The sequence below is a fragment of the Pantherophis guttatus genome, chromosome 3 (assembly GCF_059756535.1).
Source record: "Pantherophis guttatus breed Tessera chromosome 3, ASM5975653v1, whole genome shotgun sequence".
Classification (NCBI taxonomy): domain Eukaryota; kingdom Metazoa; phylum Chordata; class Lepidosauria; order Squamata; family Colubridae; genus Pantherophis; species Pantherophis guttatus.
The window spans coordinates 72,000,032-72,018,132 of NC_142065.1; the positions used below are offsets into that span (position 1 = coordinate 72,000,032).

The following is an 18,101-nucleotide window of genomic DNA, read 5'->3' on the forward strand; positions in this document are numbered from 1 at the left end:
CTCAGAACCAAAATATTATAATAAGCAGTTTTCTGCTTATCTGATCCACTATTTATTACTCACATTTGTTATATTAATATGTGCTAAGAGCATATTCTTAAAAAAAAAAAACACTTTAAAATTGGCAAGATAGATTTACCAGTACTTCAATGGTAGTGATTTTAGTAATTTCTATAGCAAATGATAACATTTTTGTATATTACTTATTTCATCTAAAATACCATTTGAATAATTAGAATACTGCAATACAAAATTCAATACAATACAGACATTCTATTCATAGTAATGGAGTCAATACATTGTAGGAAGGAAAAATACTTCAGTCAGTATGTCAGACTTCTGCCTCTCTAAGCTTTTGAAAATGTTCCATCACAGATTGAAGAGTGGTTCTTTTAAATGAGCACAGTACATCTCACAAATGAAATACACATCCATTGGAAAAGGTTTGACAGAATATCTACAGTCCCTCAGGGGTTGAAACACCATGCTGAAAATTGCTACAAAATCCCAAGCTGATTTCAACAGGGTAAGTCACTGCCAACAGTACGAAACTAATCAGTTCAAAAATAAGGAACAAGATATCTCACAGAATCTAATTTACAGCCACTTTCATTCTCATGCTGAAACAAAAGCACAAGGAGTTCTCATAGATTTGTATTAAGAATGACCGGATCTTCATATTTATTTAAAAATATACAGCCAGATTTCTAAAATTTTAAAGTAACTGCATAGTATTATGCATATATGATTAAAGCATGACTGTTATTCAAAAGTTATGAGGCACTTCATTGTCTTTTGAGAAACCTATTCATATATTTAAAATTAAGGAGGTTTCTCACAGCAAATTAAAAATAATTTCTTGTTGGGAAACACCCAGCCAGACAGGGAAGAGAACTCAAACAAAGGATTAGCCTGGAATCATTATTCAGCCACAGGAGATTTTGGACTAACCCTCCCTAAACTCCACAAAACATTATCTATCTGTACTCAAGAGAAACCAAGCAGTCTGCGGATATTCCTGTATTACTGGCAGAATACAATAAATAGGTAGCTTCGACCCTACATACATGGATCTGGTTATTTGCACCTGACATTTCTAGCATGTTGTAGAAATATATAAAATGGCTTAATGTAAAATACCTATTCTGGATCTACTCAGAAGGAAGACCCTTATGTTTAATTCCCAATAAATTGAATTACCTGCTTCTATCTTGAAAGGCTCTCTCTAGTACCAGCCATTCTGGCTTCAGCAAATATTACAAAGGAGTGTGTCATTAGTGTCCCTGCTTAAGTCCTGCTATGGTGTCTCATGAAAGGGGGTTCCTGGGAGGGACAGGTAAAGTACCCTGGGATTCTATGCCAAGAGGATATATTCCTTGCAGAACATGAAACTGTCCAGCAGTGACTATATTGAGCAGCAGCAATAAGGGAGGATTGTGAACAATCATCTCAGTGTCAATGGCAAAGGCATCATTTGATACTTTGAGGGAGATGGCAATGGTAAACTACTCCTGTATTGTACCAAATTAATTAGATGAGCAGATAAGATAAAATGAGTGATGATATAGCTCTGAGTGATAGAATCTGCAGGCTAAATAGTCCACAACATACTTCTGAGGAACAGCTGACAATCTTTCAGAGTATTAATGGTGTGTATCAGGGGTATCAAACTCATGGCATCATGTTGTCGTCATGTGACATATCAGAACTTTCCCCCCCTTTGCTAAACTGGAGGTGGGCGTGGTCAGCATATGACGCATCCGGCCTGCGGGCTGCAAATTTGACACCCCAGGTGTATATGATATGACTAGATTAAAACCCTTTGAGATGTATAGATCCCAATGTTGCCATGCAGGAAAAGGAAATTCAAAGCTGTAGAGAAAGAACTACAGCGGGAACATGGGAAATAGGGAGCAGTAGTATGGAAAAAGCTCAACATAGACAGAAGATCATATGGTTTACTATTAAGGACACCAAAACCAAAGAAGAAATAGCATTGCTTTCAAAATTGTGAAGGATATAACGAAGACATTATTTAGGTACAGTGCAGTTAATGACCAAATAATATCCATTAGATTTCACAGACTACCCTAATTATTATTATATTAGCCAAGCTCATGCTCCAACCACTGATGCAGAAAAAGAAGAGTTTGACAAGTTAATAGTCAAATTCAATCTAAAATCAGCAGAACTTGCACACAAGATGTGTTGTTGGTGATTAGAGACAGGAACGCCAAAGTTGGAAACACTAAGGAAGAAAATGTATTTGGACTGTATGGTCTAGGAAACAGAAATGACATAGGGAAAGGGTGTATACATTTCTGCCAGATTACTTATTGCTTTTATAGATCCTCACTTAATGATCCTAATTGGGGCTGGCAACTCTATTCCGAAGTGAAGTGGTCACTAAGTGAGAAATCATATGACTATGATTGTATTTTTTAGCTGGAAAGATATAATACTACTCAGTTTCACACTTTTGGCTTTTGTTTGCCTTTTCTCATCCTTTGGAATGTCTGAGTGCCTGTTTATTGTCTTGTACACATCAAAAGAAATGCAACTGTGCTGGCAGCTCTGGAACATGGGCACACTATGCAAACAGCTTATTCCCCTGAAAATCTTTCTTCTCCAATCTCTTTGATCTGTGGGAGAAGTGTGAGAGAAAAAAAAAGCAAGCAGGCAACAGGAAATTGTAGGCAATTTCTTGTTTCTTGACTCTTTTCAACTGCCTGTGCAATTACATTGTTTTTGATATGTGGAAGAGCAAACATCTTACTCTTTTGCAATCCCTTACTCTGCAATCTCTCTGCTCTGCAAGAGAGGAGAGAAAAACATAGGTCAGGCATAGAACAATGCGTGCCAACAGTAATAGCAACCATGTTCCTGAAGGATGGTGTGAAGATCCTAAATAGGCCAGTTTTCTTTTCAACACTGTCATAATTATCATACTATCTGTAGCATTTTCTAAATCAAAGCAACTCCTATATACATGAAGAACACCAGGCAGAAACTAAAATCAAGCTGCTATATCATTGGTAACAGGATGTGGAAGTGCTCTGTTACAACAATAAAGATGTTGCCAAGGAATAACTGTGGAACAGACCACAAACTGTTCATGTGTAAGAGTTTCCACAATATGGTTTTGACCACATTCCCACCATTTTCAAGGGGAACACAGGAAATGACTTTGGACTCTTAAACTTAAGTGATAGGAAGCCAGAAAAGTTCTAGAATGAAATCAAAGAAATTGTTACAGTAAGTGTAAAAAGAGACTGCCAAACACCAGTAAAAAGAAAAAAGCCAACTGGATAGCAAAAACATAATAAAAATCTGAAGACAAGAACAAAAGCCAAGGGCAAGAAAGACAAGAATATCACAAAGGAACTTAATAAAGATTTTCAGAGGGCAGTTGGCAGAGACAAGAAGTATTATTACAATGGAATCTGTAAAACATCAAACATGGAAAGAGACATAGAAAAACAAGGAAAATATTCCAAAATTTCTCTGAACTCAGAAAGAGGTCCTAACTTTGAATTAGCATGCCAAAGGACACAATGAATAGAGACTAACTGGTTCAAAGATCGAACAAAGATGGAACAAAATGGAAAGAGACTCCTGAACAAAGATGAAAAAAGAGCACTGAAATTCTACACAGTAAACAGTGAACACCCAAGATACCTTAGAATGTATTCCCTCATTAAAAGGACCTCTAGCATCAAAAGAGAAAGCTAGATAACCACCCTAGTCATTACTAAGCCAGATGGTTATAGGAATTGATGAAGTATCTATCTACAGTAATATTGCTAGCAAAGTAGGGAGAATTTAAGTTTGCCAGCAAAATTGAGAAATTATGCCAGCAAAACTGGGAAAGGTAGTAGCTAACAGACTGGAAGAGTTTGTTACATATCAAAATCAAAGAAATGATATTTAACAGAGTACATAATAGTTTTAATTTCACATGATAACAAAATAATGTAAAAGTAGTATATAGCAAAATATACAAAATCATATAGAGCAACATATGTGCACAAACACACATGTACATCAATACTGATGAGCGATGAAGAAATGTTAAGAAAACTGTGAGGAGACATCAAAGGAAAGGGGTAAGCAATTATTTACTAAATTCCTTTTTAGGTTGGAGCATTTTTTCTTAAAAGTCTAAGCATATCTGGAGGGGGGGAGGCAAAACCCTGATAATGATTTGTCAGACGTTGCAAATATTTGCAAACATTTAAAACAATGTCATTCTTCTCACTACTATTCTTTACTTTTTAAAAATCTATAGTTTTCTTGAAAAATATTCTATGATAATATTGTTATAAAACATTTTTATTTATGTTAATGATGTTATTCTGATGTGATTCAATAAATAAATATTCTATGAACAAATCAATTTAAATGTTTAATATGGTAAATATCAATAAAAGTAACCCATACAAACAAAAGCTCTTTTGGAGTCTTCCATTATTTTTAATGAGAAGCAAAATATTCAAGAAACAGAAGATCTATAGGCTGAGTTATAATAACACTATATACCATGATGGTGGTCCTTTGGTACATGTGCCAGAGGTGGCACGCAGCGCCCTCTCTGATGCCATGCAAGCCGTCGCCCCAGTTCTCCTCTGCTGTGCATGTGCGCGTGCCTTCCGCCAGCCAGCTGGTCTACAGGTCTCTGCCGTGCATGGGCGTGGGGCGTGGGGCATGCGGGGGGGGGGTACACATGCATGCATGGGGATAGGGCACATGTGGGGGTCTGTGCCTGTATGCACAGTGTGCATGCGGGGGGTGCACACACGTGTGGTGGGGCAGGGCACGTGTGGGGATGTACATGAGCATTCATGGGGACGGGGTGCATGCGTGGGGGCCTCATGTGCATGCGCAGGGGGCCCTTGACCGTGCAGGGGCACACACACATGCATGGGGAGGAGCATGTGGAGTGGCATGCACGCATTGCATTTTGGGGGTTTGGGCATGCACTCAGTCCAGTAAAGGTTGGCCATCACTGCTATATACTGTACATACAGTATTATATAATTTATATTATATAATATATATAGTACATTATACCAGCAGCAGCAGCAGCAACAAAGCAACAGTATCAGCAACAAAAAGTATCAGCAACAAAGCTGATACTAGTAACAAGAGTACAGATTTTCTTTAGACTGTGTTTTCTTGGTCCAAGATTTTTCCTTACATGAAGATACTCATAGTTGGTATTTTAATGTTACTTTTTTAATGTCATTTTTTAATATATTTAAATATGTTTGTTTTATTTATTTATTATTTATATAGCCGCCCATCTTTCAGCCAACTCTAGAATTAAAAGATATATAAAATCATTTTCAAAACTATAAAACACAACCAGTTGAAACATAAAAATAACAATATCCTGGTGCCAGTCCACATAAATGTGCCAATGTTCTCCCAATTCTTTGAGGAAAAATGCTAAGAGGAGTATACTAATGGTATTATGACTGTGTCTGCTCATTATGTACTGCCATTACCAAAGCTCACTGAGATTTTCTGAGATTTTTTGAGAGCCAACATGGTAATACTGGTTACGGTACTCTAGTTCACCTTCAGCCCAGCTCAAGGTATGAGTCACAGTTTGTGCCCAATTTACATCATCAAAATTATTGTTTTGGATAAATATAGGATAAGGATATTATTTATGCAGCCTTGAGCTCTGGTACAAAATTACAAAGCTGCAATATGGTTTGTAGTTGGTTATACTATCAATTGGAAAGTCTAATTTATTGCCTTTAGCATCTATAGACTACTGCAAGAAGTATGGATTTACATTTTGTACAAACACTATAAAATACTTAGGTTTATGTTTTTCATGAGCTGTATCTCAATATGTTGAATTGATTATGTCTAACTTTATAGCTGTGATTTCAGTATGTATAGTGCAATGACTAAAATGTCCATTAAATTTCTGGAGTAAATTTTATGCAATAAAAATCAATATCACATTGAGACTAGATTTTAAGAAGGAATGCCTTTCAGATAAATAAATAAATTTATAAGGAAATGTCTATGGTAGGCCAAAACCTCTCATATTTAGTTATTAATAGGTTACAAGTTATATTTTGATTCAGAATTACACAAGAAATTTACGAAGAATAATTTAAATTTGAAGATAGTTGAAAAGTTGGTCTACTGAAATATCCAGATCAAAGAAAGGCTAAATATCTTAAATTATTTAATAATGGTTGTTGTTGTTTTTTTTTAAATTGTGTTTTGAGTATGGGTTACTATAACTTCTACTGAATAATAATATATAGTTGAAATATGTTACTGACAAAACAGCATAGACCAGATGTTTAATTGCCTCAGAACTAACTAGTGCTTGAAGTGAAAGCAACAATTAAATTTTATATCAGAATGAAGGTTAATATTAGTTATATACTAATATAATTACATTATAGTATTCAGAAGAATCTTGAAAACCAATCCAATTTTGTAAAAATCAATGGTTCCTGCTTTTACAAAATGTAAGACATACTTTTTATCATTTAAGAATGAAATTAATTCATCAGAAAATATTATTGCATGTCTATTGAATGCCTATTTTTTTTAAAAAAAGAGTAGACATCAAATATTTTTTGAGATAAAAGATGTGATTCAAACTTGTGCTGCCTTTGCTATGTTTTCAAATCATACAATATAGTAATACAATTTAGTAAATAATTATAATAGTCGAATATGTAACCATAATGTAAAATTATAAACCTAAAATATGGAATTTGTCATTTTATGAAGACCTTCATCACTAGTCAGTCAGAGATTCAGCAAAGATTTTCACATAAATTGTAAGAAATTTATAACATTTCCTGGTTCTAAGGAATAGATTCAGAATATAAGTCTGTTGTCTATGTTTAAAGGGTATTTTTCAGAGTATAAAATGCACCGGAGTATAAGACGCACGGGGAGGGCAATAGGAAAAAAATTCTGCCTACCAGGTATTCATCTGGCTAGCATCCTTAGTCTGGTCAGCTTCAACACATTAGTTCGCTGGTTTTGAGCATGCGTGCGTGCACTCTGATTGTCAGAGAGAAAAGCAAATAGAAAAGCAGGCGAAGCATGGAAGATCACTTCACTCACTAGAGCCTTGTTAGGGCTGAAAAACAGTTTCTAAAGCACAGCTGATCATCGGAGGGAGCAGCAATGAGAAAAGCAGGTGAAGTGCGGAAGATCGCTTTACTTGCTAGAGCCTTGTTAGGGCTGAAAAAAAGCATTGAAAAAGCTACATTCGGAGTATAAGACACACCCAAATTTTCAGCCTTTTTTAGGGGGGGGGATGCATTTTATACTCCGAAAAATATTGTAATCTAAAAATGAGAAGATGAGGCAATGTTCTTCTATGGCCTCTGTTTAATGACAACCTTAAGAACTAAATTAGTTTCATATTGATATTGAATGGATAATATATGACTCTTTGTTGTTTTCTCATTGTGTTTTCTTTTATTTTTGTTGCTTACAAGCAACTATGGGACTGGAATTTCCATTGTAATTCAGTCTGGTTGTAAAGTAGTCATATGTCCATAACCCATTTTATGTCAATTTTATATGTAAATCACTGTGGTTGTTAAGTGAATCATATCATCCATTAAGTGAATTTGGCTTCCTTAATTGACTTTTCTTGTAAGAAGCTGGCTGGGTGGGAAGGTACAAATTGCAATCACATGACTACAAGACACTGCAAGTAACCATTGTAAATGCAAGCTGCTTGCGAAGCAGCTGAATTGTTGGTGCAACATTCATCACATATCAGCAAATTGAAGTACAACAATTCGTTGCTTAGGAACCACAATTGGGACTGGTAACTCCTTCTCTAAATGCTGTGGCACTAAGAAAGATATTATCTGACGACAATTCACAATTTTACTCTGTCTTCACTATTAACTCTAACGGTTGCAAGTCCGTTGTAAAGCCCCCAAATTGTGATTGTGTGACCATGGGACACTGTGACAGTCATAAATGTATTCCAGTAGCAAAGCAACCAAATAGCAATCATGTGACTATGGGATGCTGGAAGAGTTGTAAATATGACGTTGGTTTGCAAAGCTATTGTGTTTACACCACTGTAATTTCAAACAGTTGTTAAACGAGGCAGGCAGTAAACAAGTACTACTTGTATTAACTTACAAATGAAACCTGAATGATATTTTAGATTTATGTCTTAATACTTACTATACATGCAAACCCTGAGATTTCTTCCCTCCTTTCCATTCCTATAAAAACACATTAATCAATGTGATGCATTACCTTTTAAGACCTTAATGCCTATGGTCATAATGAAATAACCTATCCTCTTGAAAGTATAAGTCTTATGAAAACTACATTCAAATTGAGTTAGCCATGCATTTTTACAGCTGCCTCTATAGTGTAATGGACAGTTCTGAAAGCTTTTTGTTCACAGCCTTTTAAAGACTATAAAATAATCATATGCCATTTTCAACATTACAGTGTTTTCTATCTGCTCCTCATATAAAAAACTCAACTCTTTGGACATCAAGGGCTTAATGCTGAAATGGATGAGATGTAATACAGTTGTAAAAGAGATGCATCGGTGTTATAGCAAGCCGTTTTATTTTTGCAGTGTCTGCCCCATCAGACCCATTAGTTAGAATAATTGACAAATATACAAATATTGCTGTTTATTTGGCAGACTCTGCACATCTTTGAAATGAACAGCTTCTCAGTAGAGGAGGACTCTTGTCAAGATAAAGTCATATATTAATAAATAAATGTAGCGTGTTAATAAAGTTAATTAAAACTAATTAATAAAGTTATGGTAAAATTAGTGGTTAACATTTTTATATATTGTATTACCCTTATGTTAAGGTTTGAAACTTGGAGGTTTAGCCTAATTTGAATAGTGAATTGGGAGTTGGACAGAACAGAACTAAATCCAGTTCGTGTGACTTTGCATGTATTGTCATAAGTTATGCATGAAGGAGCCATGTGGGTGCATTGATATGAGTACAATATGCCAGAAAGGAAAACAAGTCCTCTTTTACAGTGTATCATATTCTGAATTCCTGTGCGGTACTACTCACAACAAAAGAAGGGTTTCTAGCTGCTTAAAGCAACAAGGCAAAGACGTGTTAAAATATGACTGCAAGATCATCATGAAGGTTGTAATCTAGCCATCATTCAAAGAGATGTGCAATCCAGAAGAAAAGTACAATGTTTTACACTGATGTAGGAAATTGGATATCAATCTTTATTTCATATCAAAATTAGGTCCACATGAGGTTTTTTTTTTAAAGAATCAGACTTCCTAGGGAGGTCAGGAAACAGGTAGCATAAGAACTACTGGAATTCTACTTTATATTAAAATGTATAGTAACAGAATGTTGAAAACCTGACACAGACCTCTACCCTCTTTCTACAAAAGAAAATCAAAGCAGGGCAACCTTTCATTTCTTTCCCTCATGCATTCCTTCCAGGGCTAAGCTGCTATTGGATTCCTTCTTCAAGGTCATCTCTGTATTCTACATTAAGGACACCTCATCTAGTCTGAATGTAACCAAACACTTTTTATACAAATGTGTTTCCTGATTTTGCAGTATCTCAAAACTTTGAGAAAGTTCATAAGCAGCATCAAGCCATATCCATGAAGAACATTTAAGATGACTGTTTCATCCATAACCCATTTCAACAAGGAAAACGTTATCATGGATGAAGGAAAGACTTGAATATTCTCATGCTTTTATTACCCAAGTGGGCAACATCATCAGCACTGATAATGTTACCTAAATGGCTAATAAAATCAAGAAAACAACCAAGCTCACAGAGCATCAAAGATCCCACTGTTCTTTACATAGCAATAACATCCCTGTATTTGTTCTTAAAGTTATTTTTATGCTATCATTATTATATGATGTTTTACAAAATATTCCAAAAGGTATTCAGGCTTATACAAGGGACAAATACAACATGTATACTGGTGCCCTGTTTGAAGGAATTAACATAATTCTGTTAACGTCAACATATTTGATCACAATCAGTGGTGGGTTGCCCCAGTTTCAGACTGGTTCTATAGAACCGGTAGTAAAACTGGTGGGAGACTCTGCCCACTGACCCTGACGTCATGAGAAGCAATCTCGCTTCGCTCGCACACACGCGTGATGCCATTGCGAACCGGTAGTAAAGGTAAATAGAACCCACCCCTGATCACAATGAAGGATGTTATTATGGAAAACAATCTTGGACCATTATCTTCAGCTCCCTGGTCTGCTAACAAGGCAATTTCAAAGTATGATCTTTTTTGTCTTCTGATACGAATCTATATGCCTATGGATATGTGTAGAAAGCACATTATTCTTCACTGAAATGTCGTTTATCCTCATCTTGGGAATGAATCATCTGAAGTATTGCATTTGAATATTAGTTGTAATTAATTAAAAAAGGAGAAAGATCTCTACTTATACAATTATTTTATTACATTTAAGTAAAAAATTATATGATACATTCATTAATGCTGAGAATTTATTAGGGACTTCATCTTTTTTCCCCCTTCAGTTATTTTCTACTGTTCAGCTACTTGCTGGTCATCATAAGATTATACTTAATGCAATTTATTAATAAAAATCTCTATGAAACACCAATTATTCCTTATGAATAAAGAATGATTGTACAGAAAAATTAATTAAACTTAGTGCCACACTTATTAGACAGAAATGACATTAATGCTGATTTTTCATGACTCTTGAAAAACTTGCTAGAGATGATTTTCTGCTTAGGAAAAGACTACTATATCAAAGCAGTGGAAAGGACTAGTATTCGTTTTCATTATTATTTAAACTATAGTATTTTGAAGTTTATGAGATTTGAATGAGAAGTAATGCACCCAGTGTTGTAAATCACCAACAAATGGCAATATTGATGTACCCTAACTCTGAAGTGTTTGTCACCATCTGCTTGAGTTGGTGGGAAGTTGCTGTGAGAAAAGGTTGTATGCTGTGTGTGTGTGTGTGTGTGTGTGTGTATGTGTGTGTGTGTGTGTGTGTGTGTGTGTGTGTGAAATGAATATCTGCAGTGTCTTCTCATCAGTGAACTTGCACTGTGCCAGGTTTGAATGTTATACTGCTGAAGGAATCTCTCCGAATTGAAATTCAACATGATGATGATTGTGATGACATGAATACTGTGCATTTATGGCCCCCAAAATGCAAACTGCTAGTGGATGTTATTTATTTATTTATTTAAAACATTTATATAGTCTCCCATCTTATGTCAAATTCTGGGCAACTTCCAATCAAATGTATATGAAGACTGACAGCAACCAACCCACTTCACACAAGAAAGGTTGATGAAATTATTAATGAAAGGAAATTACTGTCAAGCTTGGCATTTTACAATAATGTATGGGACACATAATTGATGTTCTTCAGACCGTGAAGTTTCGTGCAAGATGGGTTCCTAACACACTGACTGCAGAGATGAAAGCCTCAATTTGCAGCAAGTGTTATCACACACATACAGTAAATGAAGGGGAGTAATTTCTTCAACATGTGATACATGTGACAGCTGATTAAATATCATGGTCTAGAAATGGAGTGTTCCTCCATGGGACATCATTACAAAGTTTGATCTGTGGAAAAAGAAATCAACACTCAGTCTTTGGCACAAAAACTCATGGATTTAGGTTTTTGCAGTATAGATTGAGTTATTCACATGATTTCTTTGAACTTGGCATAAATATCAAGTCGGAGTGCTACACTGCAACACTACAAACTTTGAAACAACAAATGAGAAGAGTTCTTAAGGCAAGAAGGGCATTTTGCTAAAATATAGCAAGGCTAGGCATCATTCCTCAGGAGCCATTCAAGAGAAAAATGAGATGCTGAATCTCCTATCTTATCCCCTACCCATCATACAGTTCAGGCTTGATACATGTGGACTTTTACTTTAGCCCAAATTGAAAGAATGTGTTGTAGCGATCAATTTACCTCAAATGAAGAGGTGGAAAGAATCTGGTCGAAAAAACAAGTGTGAAGTTCTGTTGTGATGGCTTTAAAAAAATCTATTGTCAGAAATGTATATCAAATGATGATTTTTATGTTTTGAGATAAACAAAAAAGGTAACAAAACAGTTCATTTCAAAATTATTTCCCTAATTAATTTATTAAAATATCCCTATTTAAATTAATGATGAAGATAAGCATATAACTCTTTTAGAAATGAAGCCAAACACATCAGATGACAGGACTTACCATTTGATCGTTCCAGTTCTATCTTCTCATTTTTCCTCAATGCTAGTGAGTTGTTTTTCTGTTATCACCTTTTACTGCAAAATAGCATAATTGATTTCTGTCTAAAAGAATGTTGATGGATTACAGAGCCAGCAACAGACACACCTGTCATCCTTACTTCTCTAAGGGCCCCTAGGGAAAGGAAGATAAGGAAGGATGGAGAAAGTATAAAATTGTATGGAATGAAGTTAATGAGGAACTAGTCGTATCTAAGCTAGTGAAAACCTTTATGTGACTGTAGATCAGATGTCTGGCAAAGCCATCAAGAGAATGGGTAAGATATCTGCTACTCAAGAAAGTGGGAGGAAAAGGCCTAGAATTTACACCAGGCATAGACACTAGGCTGGGAAAATGCAATGGGCTAATATTCTGGATATATAGTTTCATTATTGTATAAGATAAAGAGATAAAATTTTCTGCCAAATACAGTTACAGAATTTACTATCTGGAGAGGTTTAATATTTGAAAAACCAATATTTACAATTAATTATAATGTGAAGCTTGACAGCTAGATTTGCTAATTCTTATACCAACCAGTATAGGAATAGAGCTTTCAGATAGAGATGAAAGATTAAATTATGGCTACAAACACTTTCACAGTCCTGCTATTCAGCCAAATTCCCAATGCCTTTCTCCAGTACCAGACTGAAGTGATAATGCAAATGGACCAGTTAACCCAGACAGTTAACCAGCTATTCTAACAAGTGAGATAGAATCTACTATAATTGCTTGCCTTGGTAGCAGTTCCAGTGCAAGATCATGTCATTGTTGGAAGAGCTATGGCAACCACAGATCCATGCCATTAAATATCCTGCTCCTCACTTTACAAACATGGTAAAAATACAATGTACTGCTTTCCTTAGTCAATGTGAACAGTACTCTTCCATCAGATCTGATGATTTCTTCAACAAATTGAAGTAAGATTTATAATTAGCCTAGTGACCCTGGGAATTGGACAGTGGAGAAGCTCCCCTTTAAATTCAGAAGAAACTTGGCTTGGACAACAGCATTAATTTTGTGAAAGCTAAATTTGAGGATACAGCAAAGAACCTAGCCATTCTAAAATCTGACATCTCGACCGTTTAGAACAACCAGACATTCCTTGTTTATCAGAAAAAAAAAAGCTAGTTAACTCCCTACTGTATCAAGAGGTGGTTTGCAACAGGCTGATTAAAAGGCTGACTTTGCAACTGTCAAGTTAAATGCTAGTATCTATATACAAGTGTCTATATTACATGTGGACTACAATATTTTATACCTTTACGGAAGAAACTGCACATGCATGCAAACACACACATACACAGTATGTATGTATGTATGTATGTATGTATGTATGTGTGTAATATTCTTCCTTAAAGGAATAAATATTGCAGTTCTATCAAAGCACCCGAGCATATCTACAATGACCTACTTTCTTCTCTTTTTATGAATTTCATTGATTTTTTTCATTACAATAGTAAAAGCCAATACAAACTAGAGAAAGAAAGGGTAAACAGTGCAAAGAAAGTTAGGAGGGTTAGGTGTGGGAATGAGAAGAGAAGCATACAACTGGGAACAGTGGGTAAGCCTCAGTTTACAACAACAACAAACCTGAAAGGAAAGCACAATGCCTTCAGTTATGCAGGACCAGAAGGAAGAATGTTGGTGTTAACATATTGTAGAAGGGCCTGTTATCTTGCCTTTGTACTAACCAGGTGAACAAACATTTCTTGCTACATTTTGTAAGTTTTCATTTCTTGTACACCTTGTCTATTTCTGAATCCATGTCTTTGCTCTCCCATTCTAAATCCTTTTTGAGACTTTAATAACTCTCTCCTTCTGTTTATCTATCTTCTATTTATCTATCTATCCTTGCCAAGTTTTTCTGCAACTATTTTCAATCTCAAACAAAATTCTTTCTCTTTTAAATCCAGTAATGTCACTTTGTCTAAATCATTTTTCATCACTTGGTTTAATGTTTTCTGCCTCACTTGTTTTGTGTTGCAGATTCTTTAAGTTTTTTTATTCATCTTTTCAAATCTTTCTTCCATTCTCTCTTCAAAATGTAATCTGTATTTCTCGACAGATAAATTATCCATTTTATTTTGTGTTTGTTTTATCTTCTCATTCATCTGCAGTATAGATTCTTCAAATTATTTATTCCTTTTTTCTTCCGTATGTTCATTTCCTACCCACCCATCCACTCTTCATCCTTCCTTCCAACAAAGCCTGATTCGGTCATATTTTTCCTAAAGTCCTTGAACATTCTTGAAATATCTCTGGTGCAATTCCTTTTTTTGTCATTTGTCCTGTCAAAGATCCTGTCTTCCCTGCTGCACATTTCACTGCTTTCCTAGTAGCAGCTACTTCTTTTATTTGATTTATAATCCAGAAAGGAGAAGTAAAAATTAAAGAGAGGCTTCTCCCTATCCTTTCTCTGTACCCTTAATTCTTTGACAAAACTAACCAATTATTTTCTTTGGCAAAACTAAACAATCCTGTTTCACACAAATGTTCATATTATTTATTTAATTATTTCAAAATTACTTTAAAGTAATAATTCCAAATGGAACTATCCCCTTAAATATTTTAAACATTTAAATTCAGATTCTTAAAAAGCATTTTCCAGTTAATTAATTTTAAGTCCTTATATTTCTTTATATGCTTTTGGCTTTAATCTTTAGTCCTGGTTGAAGGATCACTCACCAGGTAATATGGTTGCCATGCTACTTAGAAGACTTCTGTAGCTTTTAAATTTTTATATTCCAAATGTGCCTTAGAAAGTAGATATTTGGGCAAACTCAGTGCCTTTGAATAAACTCTGCTAAGGTTGTGAGCATAATATTTCTTCTTTGGCTTCTGGTGTTCTTATTCATGAGTCACTGCAGAGCTCTGTAGGTCTCATGAGCAGTTGCTCCAGTGGTGAAATGTAAAATTTGTTACTACGGGTTCTGTGGTCATGGCTTAGTGGTGGTGGGGTAATGTAACTGGGTGGGCATGGCCAACTTTTTTTTTTTTTTACTTTTAAAACCATTTTTTCTACAACTTCTTCGGCCGAAGAGGTTGTAGAAAAAATGCTTTTAAACACCTCTGATGATCCCAGCTGAGCCGCGTGATCATCAGAGGCTTTTTTTTTACTTTTAAAAGCATTTTTTCGGCCGAAGAGGTTGTACAAAAAATGCTTTTAAAAATAAAAAAAAAAGCCTCTGATGATTGTGCGGCTCAGCTGGACATGGGGAGGGGCAGGGATTTTTGCTACCGGTTCTCCGAACCGCCCACCGCCATGATCCAGTCTGAACCGGGAGCATTTCACCCCTGAGTTGCCCCCAGAATACATGTAGGCAATATCCTGGCTTTTCTTATCTGGAGAGGTTTCACTGTTCCAGGTCACTAGACTCTGTCTGAGTTTTGTCTCCACTGTTTGGAGATACAACGTTCATTTTACCCCATTTGGAAGTTCAATCTAGCCTGATTTAACAATAAACTCATTTGATTAATAATATGCATAGTTGCCAAACATTTATAGATATTGTGACATAATTATCTCTAATACTTCAAGAAGTGCCAAAATTTCCATTCAGAGCAGATTGTTTGACAACAAAAGGAGAAAATATTAAAAAGATACATAATTTGATTTTTTTAAAAATTGACAAAATTGTGAAGTACCCAAATTTAAGCTTTAAGGTTGATCATGTGGTTTTTGCTCCCTCAGAAATGTGCACTGATTAGCCAGCTTAGACTACCCTTTGTGAAGAATTTATGAAGTTTTACATATTGTCAATAGTTTCATGTAAATAATATTAGCTACAGAAACCATGCTACCCAAGGAGTTTAAGAGCTGCTGATAAGGCATTAACCAGAATCATATGAGTTTTGTGTATGTATTGTTCATGTATTCAACCACATTTTAAATACATTCAAAAATGTTATGATGACACTTGGGCTAGTAGTTAAAGCTGTCGCCTAGCAACCAGGAGACTGTGAGTTGTAGTTCCACTTTCGGCATGAAAACCAGCTATGTGTCTTTCGGCTAATCACTCTCTCTCACCTCACCTCACCTCACAGGGTCAATGTTGTGGGGAAAATAGGAGGAGAAAGAAGTAATGTGTGTGTTTACAGTTTTGAGTTATTTAAAAAAAACAACAAAAGTTGAAAATAAATAAATAAAATTAAGAAGAGCTCCATTGGTTAGATGCCTTATAGTTCTTTCTGAACTATAAAATCAGTTCCTGGCAAGAAATATCTGTCCTTTCCTTGGCAGCCTGCTGGATGAGAATTTGGCAGAATTAAAGAAAATGAATGAGTACTGCCAATTTCTGGCTTCAGACTTCCTCCTCTCATTGGTTCTGCTCCCAAACTGATTATGTCTTCAGATTCCCCATGTCTACTCCATTTAGATCAACACATAGAATAAATTTCAGGTTAGAACTTAATTGGCTATGTTTATTTTCAGTTCTTATAATGTTTAGATAGCACTTTGCATGTATATAAATAGATATAGTTAACAATATAACCTTGTTATCTTAGTGGGTTAGCTCAGTAAAGCAATTTTTATGTACATTAACGCTTTCAAATATGTATGTAGTGTATGTGGCATTCTCTACCCAATCTTTATCCTTTTAGATTTGGTGAAAAGTCAAACCACAAGAGGGAGACTGAGGTATTATGTGAAATGGAGCAGTTATGAACGAAAAGCCTGAATACAATTACATAGACATTTAAATATTTGCAATCAATTTCTATCTTCTTTCTTTGTCTGCTTTTTCAGAATTAGTACTTGATCTTGTGTATAATAAATCTCCTTTCTGGCATTTTGACTTGGGTTTCTGAAGACCAAACACATACACACCCGCACCCACCCACACCCACCCACCCACACACACACACACAGAGAGAGAGAGAGAGAGAGGGAGGGAGGGAGGGAGGGAGAGAGAACCACAGGTCAGACTGTGCACAGGGATTAATGGATGCAACTGTAAGAGCAGCCCTGTTTTAATTTGTTCTGATTTTGGCTGCATAATCTGAAACTATTCATTCTAGTTCAAAATGATTGGAACACACTCTGAACAGGTTGAAAGAGTGTAGCCTACTTTATCTTCCCTGGCACCTTCATCACAACATATGCTACACCTTGGAAACCTAATTTCAGTTCTAGTTGATTTTACAGCTCTTTGCTGTGCATCAGAGTGACCTGCTGACTTCCTCAAAACTGCTATTTTTAAATTTATTGGTTTAACCAAATACAGCTCCAACATATTTCCCTCCTTCCTCCCTCACGAAAAGAAATGCTGTGGCATCTTTCCTACAACAACTACTTTCAAGAATGAAAGAATTTTAGATATTAAAATGGAAATATGACTGCATATTTCTTATCAGCTCAGCTTCATAATAAAGCATATGCCAATGAATCACAGTTAATGAGGAAAAAGGATTTGACTTTTTGTGTGTGCTGCTTCCAGGAAAATTAGACTCTCTGTGATATTTCATTCAGAGATTAACACACACCATATGGTTAGAATGGGTGAGGACATTTTCAAATGACCTTAGTATCATCCTTCTTCCAAAAATATTAGAAATGTTTTACGCAGTTTTACATGCACAGATATAATGCTGATTTTGAAACACTGTTAGCATATTGTATCATCAATTACTTTCAGTAAATTGGCCCAAACTATCCAATGCTTACTTTCTAACTTGTTTACTGATTTTGTGTACTGCTATAGTACACAGTAGAGGGATGCAGTGGCTCAAGACGGTGAGCTTGTCGATCGAAAGGTCGGCAGTTCAGCGGTTCGAATCCCTAGTGCCACGTAACGGGGTGAGCTCCTGTAACTTGTCCCAGCTTCTGCCAAC

At 35.6% G+C, this 18,101-nt stretch overlaps 1 protein-coding gene across 2 annotated transcripts in view; it reads right to left on the minus strand.

Moving 5' to 3' along the window:
• NEGR1 (neuronal growth regulator 1) overlaps nt 1-18,101 on the minus strand; it is a 517,118-nt gene that overhangs the window by 247,895 nt on the left and 251,122 nt on the right. The gene's annotated exons all lie outside the window — the stretch shown is intronic.